This window comes from Eurosta solidaginis, chromosome 4 (genome assembly GCF_040869045.1).
Source record: "Eurosta solidaginis isolate ZX-2024a chromosome 4, ASM4086904v1, whole genome shotgun sequence".
Classification (NCBI taxonomy): Eukaryota; Metazoa; Arthropoda; class Insecta; order Diptera; family Tephritidae; genus Eurosta; species Eurosta solidaginis.
Window position 1 is genome coordinate 163516776 of NC_090322.1, and position 13298 is coordinate 163530073.

General features: G+C 35.5%; 1 protein-coding gene across 5 annotated transcripts in view; it reads left to right on the forward strand.

The window, feature by feature from the left end:
• Positions 1–10498: 10498 nt before the first annotated feature.
• LOC137250569 (proton-coupled amino acid transporter 1) overlaps positions 10499–13298 on the forward strand; it is a 43080-nt gene continuing 40280 nt past the window's right edge. For all 5 annotated transcript variants that reach the window (XM_067783612.1, XM_067783614.1, XM_067783615.1 and 2 more), the window contains exon 1: positions 10499–10709. The gene's annotated coding sequence lies outside the window, so the exon portion shown is untranslated. The remainder of the gene's footprint in view (positions 10710–13298) is intronic.

The following is a 13298-nucleotide window of genomic DNA, read 5'->3' on the forward strand; positions in this document are numbered from 1 at the left end:
TTCATTTTCTTCTACTTAATATGGTAGGTGTCACAACCATGTCACAAAGTATTTTCCAAAGTTATATTTCGCGTCAATAAACCAATCCAATTACCATGTTTCATCCCTTTTTCGTATTTAGTATAGAATTATGGCATTTTTTTCATTTTTCGTAATTTTCGATATCGAAAAAGTGGGCGTGGTCATAGTCGGATTTCGTTCATTTTTTATACCAAGATAAAGTGAGTTCAGATAAGTACGTGAACTAAGTTCAGTAAAGATATGTCGATTTTTGCTGTAGTTATCGTGTTAACGGCCATGCGGAAGGACACCGACGACCGTGTATAAAAACTGGGCGTGGCTTCAACCGATTTCGCCCATTTTCACAGAAAACAGTTAACGTCATAAAATCTATGCCCCTACCAAATTTCAAAGGGATTCGTAAATTTGTGTTCGACTTATGGCATTAAAAGTATCCTAGACAAATTAAATGAAAATGGGCGGAGCCACGCCCATTTTGAAATTTTCTTTTATTTTTGTATTTTGTTCCACCATATCATTACTGGAGTTGAATGTTGACATAATTTACTTATATACCGTAAAGATATTAAATTTTTTGTTAAAATATTACTTTAAAAAATTTTTTTTTAAAGTGGGCGTGGCCCTTCTCCGATTTTGCTAATTTTTATTAAGCGTACATACAGTAATAGGAGTAACGTTCCTGCCAAATTTCATCATGATATCTTCAACGACTGCCAAATTACAGCAAAAGTTTTAAATTACCTTCTTTTAAAAGAGGGCGGTGCCATGCCCATTGTCCAAAATTTTACTAATTTTCAATTCTGCGTCATAAGTTCAACCCACCTACCAAATTTCATCGCTTTATCTGTCTTTGGTAATGAATTATTGCACTTTTTCGTTTTTTCGAAATTTTCGATATCGAAAAAGTGGGCGTGGTCCGATATCGTTCATTTTAAATAGCGATCTGAGATGAGTGCTCAGGAACCTACATACCAAATTTCATCAAGATACCTCAAAATTTACTCAAGTTATCGTGTTAACGGACGGACGGACGGACATGGCTCAATCAAATTTTTTTTCGATTCTAATGATTTTGATATATGGAAGTCTATATCTACCTCGATTCCTTTATACCTTTAACCAACCGTTATGCAATCAAACTGAATATACTCTGTGAGCTCTGCTCAACTGAGTATAATAAAAGAAAATTTCAAAATGGGCGTGGCTCCGCCCTTTTTCATTTAATTTTTCTACGATACTTTAAATGACATAAGTCGAACAAAAATTTAACAATCCTTTTGAAATTTGGTATTGGCTTAGATTCTAGGACGATAACTGTTTTCTATAAAAAAGGGCGAAATCGGTTGAAGCCACGCCCAGTTTTTATACACAGTCGACCGCCTGTCCTTCCGCTCGGCCGTTAACACGATAACTTGAGCAAAAATCGATATATCTTTACTAAACTAAGTTAACGTACTTACCTGAACTCACTTTGTATTGGCAAAAAAATGGCCGAAATCCGACTATGACCACGCCCACTTTTTCGATATCGAAAATTACGAAACATTAAAAAAATGCCATAATTATATACCAAATACGAAAAAAGGGACGAAACATGGTAATTGGATTGGTTTATTGACGCAAAATATAACTTTAGAAAAAAACTTTGTAAAATGGGTGTGACACCTACCATATTAAGTAGAAGAAAATGAAAAAGTTCTGCAGGGCGAAATCAAAAGCCCTTGGAATCTTGGCAGGAATACTGTTGGTGATATTACATATATAAATAAATTAGCGATAGCCGACAGATGATGTTATGGGTCACCCTGGTCCACATTTTGGTCGATATCTCGAAAACGCCTTCACATATACAGCTACCACCTCTCCCTTTTAAAACTCTCATTAATACCTTTCATTTGATACCCGTATCTTACAAACAAATTCTAGAGTCACCCCTGGTCCACCTTTATGGCGATATCTCGAAAAGGCGTCCACCTATAGAACTAAGGCCCACTCCTTTCTTCATGGTGGTCACCACAGTTAACCACCTTAATGTTGAGGTGTAACTGAAAACAGCGCCATCTTACGGAAACGTTTTGTATTGTGATGCTTCTATAAAGCAGCCATGAGATTTCTGTCAAACAAATATTTCAAAATTCCTAGCGCAACGGTCATTTACAATTATGAAATTCAATCGAAATTGCGAATTTCCAGGACGTGAGCGCTTGTGAATATTTTTTCTTTGGTGGTAAGCAAATACTATATTGACCCGTTTATTTTTGTGCAAAATACGAATTCTGATACTCAAAGTGTCAAATCCAACTCAAGCTTGCCAAAATTTTTGCAATAATTTGACTTTTTCAAAGTGGTTAGCAGAGGTAGCCACCGCTCGGTAAGCATCTAAAGTTAACGCGAATTTTAGTGAAATACAGTATAGAACAAAAATTTTGGATTTTTATAGGAAATGGCCAAGAAGAAGTTATCTGATCGTGAAATCGAACACTTATTGATATATGAAGATATACCTTCAGATACTGACAATTTTTTTCCATCTGATGAGGTGTTTGACTCTGACGATAAAGCTCCCTTATCCCATCTGCTTGGACGTAATCAGCCCACTCCGCTACTAGCCCTTGGTGTGGCCCCTCCAAAATGTAAGAAACCTTATACAATTGTAGCTCCTGAAAACTTTACAACTTCAAACCATTTTCCGGACGAAACAACCAGTCTAGCTGCACACCAACGGTTGGCACCCCTGAAATTTTTCAGTTTGCTTTGGACGGATAAGATTATGTGACACGTAACATTTCACACAAGTCTATATGCGGAACAAAAAGGAAGTACTTATAAACTAGTTACCACAGATGAGATATCGGTTTTTATTGCTCTGAATTTAGTAATGGGAGTGAAAAAAGTGCAAGTTGTAGAGACTATTGGTCACCATCGCCTGATTTGCGAGATGACTACATATCACATTTTATGCCGCTCAGCCGCTTCTCATGGATTCTTGGAAATTTGCATCTAAATGACAATAACTTGTTGCCTTCCCGAATCGATCCCCACAACGATAAGTTGTATAAGATACGCCCTTTCATTGAAATGCTTCGAGAATCTTACAAGAAAAATTACAACCACACAGAAAAAATTGCTTTTTACGAGTCCATGATAAAATTTAAAGGAAGAAGCTGTTTGAAGCAGTACATGCCGAAAAAACCAACAAAGAGGGGGTACAAGGTGTGGACAAAGTGCGCTTCGACTGGCTACTGTTTAGATTTCGAGATATATAAGTCGGAAACAAGGTGCAAACAAATTTGGGGCGTAATGTTGTCAGAAAATTCTGTGAGGGATTGGAAAATTAAAACCATTAGGTGTACTTTGACAATTATTTTAACATATACGAGCTGCAGGTCAATTTACGTCAGAAGAACGTCTATGCATGTGGTACAGTAAATGAATTTCGTAAACATCTCCATAATTTGAAAACCGATAAGGAATTGAAGCGCGGGGAGTACGATTATAGAGTCAGTGACAATCAGATGGTTTCCTTTATGAAATGGAAAGATAAACGTTGCGTTTTCATTTTGAGTAACTTTATTGATCCAAGAGATCTGGTTCATGTAAGAACAGAAAAAACTGGGGAGAGAGTTGAAGTGTCATGCCCTCTGGCCTTGAAGGACTGCAATGAAAATATAAATTTCGTGGATAAATTTGACCAATTGAAGGGAAGCTATGCGATTGACCGCAAATCAAAAAAATGGTGGCACCGAATATTCCCTCATTTTCTAGATTGCACGATGGTAAATGCTTTTATAATCTATAGAGTTACAAAAAGCCCCTATCTCAGGATTAGAGGAGTTATGTCTCAAGGATTTTACGCAAAATGTTTACCAAGATATGCTGGACCCTTCTTATATAAGTAGTAAGAGGAAAATGTCGCGTTCTTTCAACAACTCGGCTTAGCCTACCTGTGCTTCTATAAAGAAGCACAAACCGGAAGTACATGCAGCAATACGGCTTGCTATGGGTAACCATCAGCCTATAAGAGGCTGGCAGGCCTCAAGGCGCTGCATTGTGTGTAGCACGAAAAATATGCTTGTGCGTACTATATGGAGCTGCAAAATATGCAAAGTACCTCTTTGCTACCGGGAAGGAAAAGAGTGTTTTAATTATCACCATAAACATTTATAATACTTGTTTTGAATAAATAAAAAAAACTCCTAAGTTGTGTGTACTTATTTCACAGTGGTTACCTTAGCTAACCACCATAGAACTCACCCCCTACTGATCTATTTAAAAAAAATCCATCCGTGGCTTATTTTGGGCCTATAAGCAAGATTATATTGAAATTTACGATTCTACCATTATCAACGAAAAACTGTGCCGGAAAGAGCTAAAATACTCATTATCACCTTTCGTTTGATACCCATATCGTAAAAACTAATTCTAGAGTCAGCCCTGGTCCACCTTTATGGCGATATCCCAAAATGGCGCCCACCTATAGAACAATGGCCCACTCCCTTTTAAAATACTCTTTAATACCTTCCATTTGATACAGATGTCATACAAACACATTCCAGGGTTACCCTAGGTTCATTTTCCTACATGGTGATTTTCCCTTACTTTGTCTCCATAGCTCTCACCTGATTATATAATGTTCGGTTACACCCGAACTTAGACACATTTACTTGTTTTATTTTATATTTATCTTAAAAATCGATATGTACATCTGTTCACTATATATTTCTTATCTTATACATCCGATTATTTGGAGATTGCGAACGGGATAAGATTATTGTTCAGCCCCATTCATGAAAGGTATGAAGTCTTCGGTACAGCCGAAGACAGTCCCGTCCTTACTTGTTTTTATTATTTTCTTACTATTTAATCCTGTGAAACTTGTAAACGCTCGATAGGCTATTCATTCATTTTTTAATTGCTTACCTTGAAAATGGAAAAATTCTTGAAACCCCGGTTAATGAATTGAAGTGCAACAAACCATACCGAGTATGTAAATAAGAAATAGTTAAACTTGATGTAAACAAATGTTCAATTAACTTTAAAAACGAAGGGGTAAAAAAGTAGGAACAAGTAAGGGTGTCTAAATTCGGGTGCAACAGAACATTATATACTCAGCGTAAGTTTCAATTGTACAGTGCATTTCAGATAAATTACTTTTTTGAATTTTGTTACAAGGCATTTATTTTATTTTTTGAGGCTCTAGAAATGTTGTGTAAAAGCGGACGTGGTCTTTAACCGATCCCGTCTAGAAATATTGCCTGATATGAGGAAAACATGTGCACCCAATCTTATTACGATCCATTAATTTGTCTTCAAGTTAAGGCTCCCGAAACATAGAAAATTGCTTGGTCAAAAAAGGGGCGGGGACACGCCCACTCTCAAAAATTTTAATTTTTTGAGACAATTCCAATTGGGAATAGAACGCCATTGATATAAAGCTCTCTTTGCAAAGATATAGCTTATTTTATTCATCCACGACCCTTTTAATATTCTATTATATAGAAGAGGGTATGGTTCGTAACCGTTTTTGATTATATTCACTCAATCCATATAATTTGGCAAGGATAGTGTGTCTGCCAAATTTCAACGTAATATGTTTAACGGTTACGGTTTTACGACTTGTTAAACTTCCAAATTTTCTTCTTCTAAATGTGGGTGATGCCACGCCCATATTCCAAAATATTTTGGAATTTTTGTTTTGCGTCATAAAACCAATCTACCTTATGAGCTTCAGTTCTTCAGCAGCTAGTATTTCGTGTGCCGAGCTTTGAACTTAAGGCAGTGCACAGTGACCAAAGTTTGTATAAAAGGAAAAGCAAGAAAATAGCAAAAGTCAGGGACAAACTACAAAGCGGGCAGTTAACCCATGCTGAGTGGATAGAGCCATCTGCCTTAACACCAGTATGAATGCAGGTCTAGAGTTCAAAGCTCCGCACGCGAAAAGCTAGCTGATGATGAATTGAAATTCAGAAACATGTCTTAGTAACCATCGCCGTGTCTAAATTTGAATTTTTCTTCTTATATTGATAACAAGAAAAATTTTATCAAAACAAAGGGCTTTTTCCCCAATTGGAAATACAAAGGAAAAACAATATTTAAGAAAATGATTGATGTGTAATTTGCTAATTCCCATCGTTCCAGTTATAAGTGAAGTTTTACCAATAATTAAATTAACTCAATTAAGCCAAACTGAATTAAATTAAATTACGAAATAAAAGTTGGCGGGGAATTACTGTTTTAACCTCTTTTGACTAGGGAAGAGAGATGACTCGCTTATGACTTGGACTAGGGTGCCACGGTTAACTGTGTCAAAAGCTTTTGATAGGTCCAGCGCTACGAGCACTGTCTAGTGCCTTGGGTTTTCTTCATTGAGTCCTTAATTTCTTTCCTTGTTCATGGCATTTAGCTAAAAATTTGAGGTGTAATAATGCAATAGAATTGGGCCAAGTGCCTTCGCTACTGGCAAAAGGAGAGGATCGGGAAATATGATTCCTTGAATTGCTGATTCCCCCTGCCTGTTTCGATATATGTATGTATAAGGAGTGAAAAAAAGGACAGTAGTAGTCTATTAGAAGATCAGATACCTAAAAATTTGCAATACTATAACTTCGGGGAATAGGGCTGTGGAGACTTTGATATCTTCCGAAACCGTTAAGCTATTGGGAGAAGAGCGTTTTAATATATGAACCCCTGTCTGATGGCACATCATCTACCTTTGACAACTAAAACATGCACTATACAATAAGTGTCTTCCTTACTCATTTTTTCTGATCAGACAGGGCCTTCTCGCCGTATCTTCGACAAAGACTTCACTGTTAATAACAACTTACTCGCTCTAGCGGTAACAATACGCACTACCTCAGGTGTTCAAACATGAGTAGAAATTGGTATGGGAGATGTATGTATAGATAGATGGTAAAATGTAAATTCTTATAACCGGTTGTCAGTCAAAGCAACTTCAATCCTGCGCTGACGATGGAGATATCTTGTAAATTATGACAACTTCCTACCGCTCTGCAATGCGAAGATCAGTTCCCAAGCTTGGGCTGGCAAATTGCCATGTAAAAGGTCATATTTATATCAATATCGTGTCTATTCCGAGGTCCGATCTATCGATTAATCATAAAAACAGGTATATTCTCACTTAAACCGTTTCTTTTTAATGTTGGGGTTTTAAAGAGCAACGGAGAAGAGTTCGTTGCTTTGGTGGTCAGATGCATATAAGTTCGCATTTATGGTATAAGGCAAAGTCGTGTGTGTTGTCGCGGCCCTGGGATTTGAGGTCTCAAATTACCTGAAGTTGATACCGTGCCGGTGTACCCGACAAAACCATAGGCAGGAGGTTTCGCAGTCGTTTATTTTCTTTACTGGCTTACAGTTCATACAGCGTGAGATTCTATGAACTGATGAATTTGATTCACACAAGCGTTTGTGCTGGCAAAGTAGTCTTACTGCAGTTAAGACTTCGACTATTGTAGCTGCGATAAACCGCCGTGAAAAGTGGAGGGACACTTTGACAACAGCTAAAGTTGTGTTCGACTTGCTGCACAGCGATGATGTTAACCATCTAGACTGTGTAACGAAAGTCGAGGTTGTAGAAAGGTAGAAGAGGTTGAGGCGCCAAAGGATGCTCTTTGGCTTGACTATTTTGTATAACCATCCCTCGCACGAGACCTACTGACCATGTTATATATGTATATAGTAGGGCGGGTCAAATTTATTGTTGAAAAGGCACATCAAGTTTCTGAATCTATGGGTCATACTGAGTAATATTGTCCATGGGACCATAGGTCTGAAATGAATTTCGAGCTTCCCTAATTTTGTTAGATAATATTTTTTTTTAGAAATATTTATTATTATTTTTATTAGAAAATATTTTGGGCTTTTTAAAAATTGAATTTAATTTGTAATATGGGAAAGTAAAATAGTCGTCGCTATAGGGCGCTTTTCTACTATTTTTCGTATTTTATCGTTTCTTTTTGGGGAAAACTACGAATTTGTTGCAAAAGTCGAGGAATATTTTACTTTTCCATATTTTAAATTAAATTTTTAAATAGCCCAAAATATTTTCGAACAAAAATAATAATAACAAGTAGGGAAGGCTAAGTTCGGGTGTAACCGAACATTACATACTCAGCTGAGAGCTTTGGAGACAAAATAAGGGAAAATCACCATTTAGGAAAATGAACCTAGGGTAACCCTGGAATGTGTTTGTATGACATTGGTATCATATGGAAGGTATTAAAGAGTATTTTAAAAGGGAGTGGTCCATAGTTCTATAGGTGGACGCCATTTCGGGATATCGCCATAAAAGTGGACCAGGGGTGACTCTAGAATGTGTTTGTACGTTATTGGTATCAAATTAAAGGTATTAATGAGGGTCTTAAAAGGGAAAGGCCCTTAGTTGTATATGTGAAGGCGTTTTCGAGATATCGACCAAAATGTGGACCAGGGTGACCCAGAACATCATATGTTGGGTACCGCTAATTTATTTATATACGTAATACCACGAACAGTATTCCTGCCAAGATTCCAAGGGCTTTTGATTTCGCCCTGCATAACTTTTTCATTTTTTTCTACTTAATAAGGAAGGTGTCACACCCATTTTACAAAGTTTTTTCTAATGTTATATTTTGCGTCAATAAACCAATCCAATTAGCATGTTTCATCCCTTTTTTCATATTTGATATAGAATTATGGCATTTTTTTAATTTTTCGTAATTTTCGATATCGAAAAAGTGGGCGTGGTCATAGTCCGATTGCGGTCATCTTTTATACCAAGATAAAGTGAGCTCAGATAAGTATGTACGTGAACTAAGTTTAGTAAAGATATATCGATTTTTGCTGAAGTTATCCTGTTAATGGCCGAGCGGAAGGACAGGCGGTCGACTGTGTATAAAAACTGGGCGTGGCTTCAACCGATTTCGCCCTTTTTCACAGAAAACAGTTATCGTCCTAGAATCTAAGCCCCTACCAAATTTCACAAGGATTGGTAAATTTTTGTTCGACTTATGGCATTAAAAGTATCCTAGACAAATTAAATGGAAAAGGGCGGAGCCACGCCCATTTTGAAATTTTCTTTTATTTTTGTATTTTATTGCACCATATCATTACTGGGGCCCTATTCAGTAGTTATGAGTTTTAAAATGTACACTTTTTCTTCATATAATTTGTATGAAAGAAAAATGTACATTTCAAAACTCATAGTTACGGAATAGGGCCCCTGGAGTTGAATGTTGACATAATTTACTTATGTACTGTAAAGATATCCAATTTTTGGTTAAAATTTGACTTAAAAAAAAATTTTTTTTTAATGTGGGCGTGTTCGTCATCCGAGTTTGCTAATTTTTATTTAGCAAACAAATAGTTATAGGAGTAAAGTTTCTGCCAAATTTCATCATGATATCTTCAACGACTGCCAAATTACAGCTTGAAAATCTTTTACATTACCTTTTTTTAGAAGTGGGCGGTGCCATGCCCATTATACAAAATTTTACTAATTTTCTATTCTGAGTCATAAGTTCAATCCACCTACCAAATTTCATCGCTTTATCCGTCTTTGGTAATGAATTATCGCACTTTTTCCGTTTTACGAAATTTTCGATATCGAAAAGTGGGCGTGGTTGCCGTCCGATTTCGTTCATTTTAAATAGCGATCTGAGATGAGCGCCCAGGAACCCACATACCAAATTTCATCAAGATACCTCAAAATTTACTCAAGTTATCGTGCTTACGGACGGACGGACGGACGGACATGGCTAAATGAATTCCTTTTTTCGCCCAGATCATTTTGATATATAGAAGTATATATCTATCTCGATTAGTTTATGCCGTTACGAATTGCCGTTATGCCAACAAAGTTAATATACTCTGTGAGCTCTGCTCAGCTGAGGATAAAAATTTCTAAAGAAAAAATATTTTCTAACAAAATTAGGGAGGCTCGAAATTCATTTCAGACCTATGGTCCCATGGACAATATTACTGAGTATGACCCATAGATTAAGAAACTGGATGTGCCCCTGAAGTTTTTTTCCCCCATACAATTTGCCCCGCCCTAATATATATATATATATACATTTTTCTGTTAAACGCTGCCGTACCAATCTTTAGACCCAAGATTATGTTCAAAAGCATCCCGAAGAGAAAAGCAGTTACAGTGTAAGAATCTGCTGCGAGTAACAATTTTTCAGCGATACGCGACAAAAATAAACGAGATTGCATTAAATTCTACTTGATGGAGGAAAAATACCCGAGTAGCATAAAACCAGCAGCCGTGGGAATTGTATTTGGGATCCGTGATTGACGGCGGCGGCGTACTGAAAATGATACCTGCTTACTGTAGCTGTACTCAAGTACTACTTATTATCTCACTCGTGTTTGAGTTTTTTTCTTTTGATCTACCAATAGTACCTCGATTTTATAGTTATATATATGAGTGATCATGACCCTGGTAGTGCTTCAGTACGCAGTGGCACTCAAAGACGCGCACAACTCACTAAAGTTGCGATTAAATTTATGAATTGAAATCCGAATAATAAATAGAAGTGAAAGGCAGATATATAAAAAAAATATTTATCTAACCATTTTTTGTTAGCGCTCAATATACAAAACGATGTAAATGAATTTAAGTACACATTTTTTTCTATTAACTTTAGCTAAAAACAGCTGTGTAAAAAGAGTTGTGGGAAAAGGTAATAACAAAAAATAAAACATTAAATAAAACAAATGTGTTTAATTTGCTAATATTTATCGTTGAAATTCGCAAATAAACTTTTATGTACTTTTATGTATTCTGCAAATGAAGTGTAAAATTAATTTAGTTCAACATTGTGAAAGTTTTTTACTAAATAAAAAAATGTAATTAGCTACTAAATATAATAGTAAATAACATAGTAATTTAATTCAAATAATAAATAATAAAAAAATTTGGTTAATTTTGTAATTTAATACAATAATATGGAAAATTTATTCTATTTCAATTATGAGTGACTAAATTAAACAGAACTAAGCTGAATTGAATTAATTTAAAAAATATTTCGTGTGGCGAAAAGAAAAATTTAAGCCAATTCAAGTGAACACGATAAAAACCAATTATTCGGTTTTCGAGCTATCAGTGTCGAACAAAAAAGAATTTAATTTGTCAGCAAGCCTATTTTCCATTGTGGATAAGTACAAGTGTGTTGACTTCTTTCTGACAGGCACTCGCTTAAATTAGCATAACGGGAAAATATGGGTTGCCATTGTTGTTTCGGTTGAAAACGGTCAATTAGGGTTCTGTGCAGGAACGTAAAAGTTTTAAACAGGGTTTATATAGTCACAAAAGTGTTGCTCCTGTTCCACAGCATTTTAATTTTATATCATGGCGAAAATTGTTCAGTTCAGAGTTATTGATTTTCATTAAAAATTTAATTAATACATGAGGTTACCCCTCTGTAAAAAGCATAGAAAACGTAGAGTTTTTGAAATTATTGTGAAAAACTTTTTAAACTCAACTACCCGTAAAATATTTTCTAGGATTTCTGCGACGAAAGGGTGTAAATCAGAGCCGGCCAAAAGTTGCACATTATGCAATTTGAGTTCGTATTTTCACACAGACACTAACGATGTGCGATCACGATCGTTTGCTTTCGCTTTTCACTCACTAAAATCAACAGTGAATGCAAAAGGAAGAGTCCATGCTACTTTTTGGGCACATAATAAAAACAATATACTGCAAGGTTAAAGTGACTTTTAATACGTTTTAGTTAGTATTATTAAGTTCCTTTGAACATACATATTAATATTGACAATTTAAATATTAATAATTAATTAATTATTAATAAATATTGACAATTCAATATAAGTACCTTTTTGTACGTTCTACTTAGTTTTATTAATTTTTATACATTTTTTTTTATTAAATAACTTTATGTTTTGAAAATATATATTTCTATCTTTACATTTACTTTGTTTTATAGTTCTTTCTTAATGAAAAAGTGATCTTTTAAGTAAATTTTGCATTGAAGAAACACCATACCTTCTTTTATAAAAAAGTTTTATCTGGCTAGCCCGACCTCCGCGTTCTTAGTTATATGAATATAAGTAAATATTGTTAGGATTAGCTTGAAATCAAATAACCAGAGTCCTTTTTAATTTCGAACTTCACAGTCCACATTTTCTTTTAGCACACGGTGGGGAGTTGTCACTCAATTTTTACAAACACTTATGCAATTGTTTTAGTATTTGTGTGGCCGGCTCTGGTGTAAATCCTCCTTTGAGAATTTCTCAACTTTTTGAGTCCATTAACATTCAACAAACTTTGCTTAGTGTGGCAACCTGAACAATTGAACTACGTTGGTATACAAGTGCACTTAGCAAAAAGAAGAAACTTTCACCCGTCATCGAAACGCCGGCACATTCATATAAAACTCGAAACCAAATATTCATTTTTCATTTTTATTTAATAAGTATAAGTGTTTAACCTGCAGTTAATAATTTACAATTGAATTAAAGATAAAACTTAAAAACCAAACGCGTAGATTCATTATCCCCATACTTAGCAAGATATAGGAGCTGCCATAAATTTAACTCATCTGTCGGGCGAAGCATCGAAACATTTACATAAACGTTTTGGTTCCATGCCTACGCTTTGACAACACCATACGAAAGACAAGGGAACGCTTTGTGTTATCTTTGCTTTGAAGCGACGAAAGCGTTTATTTAATTTTGCCCTTATGCATTTGTGTAAACAGCCATAGAAGTGAAAATTTTCCTGAGAGAAACATGTTACACGTGTGGCGCTTTATAGTTTGTTAAGTTTCTCTAGACTTTTTTGACTCTAATTTAAATAAATTTAGCTTACCGTATGTTTCCGAATTGTTGCAGGCTACAAATCTTCTATTATTTATATTTCCACGGAAATATATGCAACTATTTCCTCTGTAAATACTACAAAGTTTTATGAAACTATCAAATGCAACTCAGCTTAAAGTAGTCTTACGTACAAAAAATGCAACTTTTGACCTCAGATTTGCATCAGGTGAGCGAGGCTGTTTGTAACTTTGACGTTTATCGCTTAGTTGACACACTTGGTATTGTACACAATGCTATTTTCCAGGGTTTGTATTTGCACACTCATGTGCAGCACATTTTTGTACATTCTTCGCTCGGGAAAAGAGCTGTGTGCAATCAGAATAAATTTCTGCACGCAACTCATGTGTGTGTGCTGGTTCGAGTAAGGGACATTCACATGTACATATGTATGTGCTTTGTATATAAAATATTTATGCGCAAACTATTAT